Source organism: Rhinolophus hipposideros (assembly GCF_964194185.1).
Source record: "Rhinolophus hipposideros genome assembly, chromosome: 6".
Lineage (NCBI taxonomy): Eukaryota > Metazoa > Chordata > Mammalia > Chiroptera > Rhinolophidae > Rhinolophus > Rhinolophus hipposideros.
Window position 1 is genome coordinate 88,330,006 of NC_138052.1, and position 6,240 is coordinate 88,336,245.

Genomic DNA, 6,240 nt, shown 5'->3' on the forward strand with positions numbered 1-6,240 from the left:
TTTCCTATGCTGTATATTACATCCCCATGACTTATTTGTTTTATACTTGGAACTTTGAACCTCTTATTCCCCTTCACATTTCTCCCTCCTTTTTAATTTTTCAGTTACAGTTGACATTCAATATTATTTTATATTCATTTCAGGTGTACAACATATGGTTAGATATTTATATAATTTAAGAAATGATCCCCCTGACTAGTCTAGTACCCACCTGGCACTATACATAGTTATTACCATATTATTGACTATATTCCCTATGCTTTACTTTACATCCCCATGACTATTTTGTAACTACCAATTTGTACTTCTGAGTCCCTTCACCTTTTTCACCCACCCCCAACCCCCTCTCATCTATCACATAAATAATCTAGTACCCACCTGACACCATACATAGTAATTACAATATTACTGATTATAATCCTTATGCTATACCCCATGACTACTTTGTAACAACCAATTTGCCCTTGTTAATCCCTTTCCTTTTTTTCACCCACATCCCCAATCCCATTTCCATCTGGCAAGTATCAAAATATTCTCTGTATCTATGAGTCTGTTTCTGTTTTGTTTATTTTGTTCTTTAGATTCCACTTATAAGCAAAAATCACATTGCATCTGTCTTTCTCTGTCTGACATACTCCTCTCAGCACAACACCCTCCAGGTCCATCCATGCTGTTGCAGATGGCAAGAGCACATTCCCTTCCGTGGCCAAGCAATGTTCTATTGTGTATACGTATGTACCACCTCCTCTTTATCCATTCTTTCATCGACAGACACCCAGGCTGCCTCCACGTTTTGGCCATTGTAAACAAGGCTGCAATGAACATATGGATGCACACGGCCCCTCGAAGTAGCATTCTGGGTTTCTTCGGATAAATACCCAGAAGTGGGATTACTGGGTCCTTCTTTGTCTCTTGTTATAGCCTTTGTTTTAAACTCTATTTTGTCTGGTATAAGTATTGCTACCCTAGCTTTTTTTTGTTTGTATCCATTTTCATGAAATAACTTTTTTCATCCCTTTACTTTCAGTCTGTGTGTGTTTTCAATCTGAAGTGAGTCTCTTGTGGGCAGCATATGTAAGGATTTTGTTTTCTTATCCATTCAGCCACCCTTATGTTTTTGATTGAAGCATTTAATCCACTTACATCAAAAGCAATAGTTGATAGGTATGTAGTTATTGCCATTTTATTGTTCATATTTTTAAACCTTTTTTCCATCTTAAAGAAGTCCCTCTAACATTCTCTGTAATACTGACTTGGTGGCGATGAACTCCTTTAACTTTTTCTTGTCTGGGAAGCTCTTCATCTGTCCTTTGATTTTAAATGAAAGCCTTGCTGGGTAGAGTACTCTTGGTTGTACGTCCTTGCTTTTCATCACTTTGAATATTTTGTGCCATTTCCTCTGGCCTGGAAAGTTTCTATTGAGAAAGCCACCGACAGTCTTATGGGATCTCCCTTGTAGGTAACTAACTAACTACCTTGTAGGTAACTCTTGCTGCTTTTAGGATTCTACTTTTGTCTTTAACCATTGCCATCTTACTTATAATGTGTTTTGGTGTGGGCCTGTTTGGGTATATCTTTTTTTGGACTCTCTGTGCTTTCTGGGCTTGTATGTCTATTTCCTTCACCAAGTTAGAAAAATTTTCAGTCATTATTTCTTCAAATAGGTTCTCAATGCCTTGCTTTCAGTCTTCTCATTCTGGTACCACTATGATGTGAATTTTGTTATGCTTGATGTTGTCCCAGAGGTCTCTTAAACTATTCTCATTTTTTTTTTTGATTCTTTTTCCTTTTTCTGTTCTGACTGGGTGTTTTCTGCTACCTTGTCTTCCAAATTGCTGATTCAATCTGCTGCTTCATCTAGTCTGCTGGTGATTCCTTCTAGTACATTATTTATTTCAGTTATTGTATGCTTCACTTCTGTCTGGTTCTTTCTTTCATGGTTTCCATGTCTTTTTTAATGCTTGCTGTCTCTTTGTTGAAGTTCTCACTAAGTTCCTTGAGCATCCTTATAACCATTGTTTGAACTCTATATCTGGTAGGTTGCTTGCCTTCACTTTGTGTAGTTCTTTTTCTGGAGTTTTCTCCTGTTCTTTCATTTGGGATGTATTTTTTTGTTTCCTCATTTTGGCTGCCTCTCTGTGTTTGTTTCTACATATTAGGTAGAAACTGCTATGTCTCTACCTAAGCTGCTATGTGTCCCAGTCTTGTCGGTGGCCTAATGTAGTAGGGGGTCCTTTGGGGCCCGGTGGCACAGTCTCCCTGGTCAGCTGAGCCAGCTGCTCCAGGAATGTCCCTTGTATGTTGTGTGTGCCCTCCTGTTACAGTTGAGACTTAATTGCTGTTGGCATGTCTGTGGGTGGTATTGACCCTCAGGCTGACTGGCTATGGGGTTTGGCTGCATCCACAGCATCCATGAGCTGCTGTGTGTGGGGCTTACCCCAGGGGGCTTACCAGCGGGCGCTGGTGCCTGTTGAGATCGCCTTTTGTGTGTGCTGCTTGTGGGACTAACTGGGTGGTGCTCTGCTGTGATCTGAAGCCAACCTATAAGTATATTGGTTTTGGGCCCTCTTGGGAGAGGTTCCACTGCAGGCCCAGATCACCTACTGCGTGTGACCAACCAGGGACTACCTGGTAGGAGCTACAAAGCAATTCACAGTTGGTTGCTGCCTGTGCTGTACCTGGAGGCCCGTGGGAGAGGCCATGCTGCAAAATGAGGCCTGCTGCCACCTGCTGGCTCCCATAAGGTGCAGCTGCTGATAAAGCCTCCTGTTAGGTAGGGCAGACTCTCAGTGAGTCAGTCGGATGGAGCAGTGGAGCTCACCAGGCCAATCAGATTCAGATTTGGCCTGTGGGGGAGGGCTCAACACAGAAAAAATGGCGCCCACATGCTGGCTGCATGGGAGGCGGTCCCCACACAGGACAAACTGGGACTGTCTCTTCAGTCCTCGTCCCATTTGTCTCCAACACCCCTAGAGTCAGCGTCACTCTGCTGGAGTCCAAGGTGAGTGCCTGCACGGGTCATTTAATATGATGTCTGGGTTTCCTGCCCGTCCCACCTGGAAGGTTGAATGCCCACTGTTTTTCACAGTCAGAAGTTGTGGTGGCTTCTCTTCCTGGCACCAGTACTGTGGGCTGGGGAGCCTGGTGTGAGGGCTGGGGTTCCTCACTTCTTCACGGGGAACCTCTGTGGCTGAGATATCTTTCCTGATTTTTAACCGCCACAGGTGGGTGCGGGACCAGCCTGTTTCGCCTCTCCATCCCTCCTACCAGTCTCCGTACTTACATCCCTAGTTATAAAACTTATGTTCAGCTAGACTTCAGATGTTTCTCCAGGTTGATTGTCCTATAATTTAGTTGTGATTTTGATGTGTTCATGGGATGAGGCAAGCACGGCATTTATCTACCCCGCCATCTTTGACCTCAGGAACTCAATTTTTGTAATTTCTCGGTCTTGAGAAAATGGTTAAGGTATCTTTTATGTGTATGAGTTGTGATTCAAATTACTTTTAAAAATTCATCGTTTTGAATAAGTAAGTGGACAATGAAAAAAAACGTTTCTGGTGGAGCGTGGGTAGTATTGTCAGATTCATGGTTACATCATGGCCTTCCACCAAAACATTAAAAATAAGTGTTTTAGAATCTTCCTTTGTTTCTTGGTCCATGAACTACACCATCCTGCAAATCACATACAAACAAGATGGTCATCCTCAACATGAAAGGAGGGAGGCTTTAGGCTACCCAGGGGCAGATGTTATAGACCAGAGAAACAAAACAGCACCCCGAACTACAGGTAAATTCAAGCTATTTTGGCTCTCTTGTTTGTAATTCAATGAATGACATTATTTTGTGGCTATAATGACTAAACATTTGGACTTATCAGTTTAAAACCAGCTGAAAACAGAAGGCTAAAGACATATTACTATATTTCAATTGGAAAAATGAGACAACAGAATGATAATTACCAGAAAGGAGAGAGGGTGGGGGCATGGTGAATTGGGTAAATGGGTCAAAATATAACCCCTTTGTGCTCATGACCCAAAAAAACTAGGCTTTGGGTCATGAGCACACAATAGAGCATACAGATATCAAATTATAATGTTGTATACTTGAAGTTTATATAATCTATTAACCAATGTTACCACAATGAATTCAATTTAAAATAATAAAATATAATTTTGGTCTTCAGATAAATCAAATGATACTATTAAAACAAAGATAAAAAGCAGGAAAAAAGTCCAAAACTGGCATGTGAATGTCAAAATGTTTGTATTTTACTACTGGAATCCATATTTTTAATAGAAAGTGGGATCTGATTTTACTTCAGGGATTAGGTTCTACAATCAGAGTGTAAGGAAAAATTATCTTTCAGAGACCCTTAGTTGCTCTTAAAATTTAAACTTCTGTGGTTTCTCAGAGTGCTTTGGTCATGGCCTCCCTGTCCCTGGGCAGTGCCGTCTAAGGGCAAGTTTGAATACGAGAAAGACATAGGGGGATCCTCTCTCTCTCTCTCTCTCTCTCTCTCTCTCTTTCTCTCTCTCTCTCTCTCATACACTCAACACACACACACACACACACACACACACACACACACACGTAAATGTAATGTGCCTGAACTTTGCTATAGAATAGATGCGTTATGTCTCTCTACTGTGATTTTTTGCAAGCAATCCATTTGCACATCTATGCTATCCTACTTTCTCCTTAAGTAAGAGACACTGCCTATCAGCCATCGTCTTGATTACCGCTGTGATGAGAATGTATTACTGAAGAGGAAAACAAAGTTGCTTGTTGAGGCATAACCACACACTCGACCAGAGATTTTCATCAGAGTTTAGAGTTTTAATGATCACTTCTTTTGTATCTTAAATTATTTGTGTGCTAGATCAATTAACATTTACCGCATGCCCACTATGTGCCTTAGTCCCTTTCAATACGTAATCTCATTCAGTCCTTACAGTGACTCTATGGTGTTCAGCTCACATGGGAGAGACTGAGGCTTTGGGAAGTGTCCAAAGTCAAATTGCTAAGGAGCATAGTTAGGATTTGAACCCTTATCTACCTGATGCAAGCGCAGGTATTTTTTTCTGTGTACAATATAGTCTTCCTCATTTTCCCCATAATATTAAAATTATGTTTATTTCTGTTTAAGAGCATTCACATGAGGTTTTATCTAAAGCACACATTTCCCCCCCCCCATGAGTCTGAAAATTTACAATCAGTTGGGAAAGCTGTGAAACCTTTTAAAGTTCTCAGCCACCCCCCAAATTATCTTGACGGTCTTCTCAGCATCCTTTAAAGGAGAAAGAGCAGAGTTATTGTAATACATATTGGAAATGAAATGATGCCCTGAACTGAGACTGCAGCTCTTTGGGGATCTTCCTGGGGTGGGTGGGGGGTAACGATCTGGTCAGGAGGAGCAACTGGGGCCTGAGGGGTCATGGACCAGGTGGTCACGGAGGGAAGAGAGGGGAGGCTCTGAGATGCTCGCTTGAGACTGGGAGGGGCTTGAACAAAGCCTGAGAGACCCTTTGGGTGGGAAATTTAGTCACTGTTGATAGCATAGAATAGAATAGAATAGTTATCTCAGGACTTACTGTTGAGGCAAGAAAGTGACTGGAAAGAAGGGGAACATGTCATTGGAATTCATTTATTCATTAATTCAATAAACATTCATTTTGGCGTCTTGTATACAAGATCATTTTTTCTTGAACTACGAATGATTCAGAGAAAAACAAGGTAACTTCCTTTTTTTTGGGTTGGAAATATTAAATATCTGACAATGATAACAAGATGGTACCTTCAAAATGCTTGGAAACATATTTTAATTAAAAAAGAAATGTCATTAAGTTTGTATGCCAGAAGGCTTATTATTGAACAAATGCAATTGAATTTAAGCCTTTATGGAGTCAAACAATTCTTTTGTTTCTCTTTTTCATGGAAATTTTCATTCCAGTCCTTCTGATTGAAATTCATTTGTGAGGTTCATACTCTCTTATCTACCAAATCTTCTCCAGTTTCATGGTGACAGACAACACAGACAGGGAAAACATTTGGGGCCAAAGTTTGGGAACACTTGCCTCAGATAAATTCACTCTAAGCTCAGTTCTAGATTTTGAAGTGAACATTGTCATTGAAAAAAGTGTAACCCTCATGCTTTTAGCCCCTTACACTGTTAATCATAATGTCATTATAAAGAACAATTTGACATCTAAAGAATATTTTCAGTTTTTTAAGAAAGTC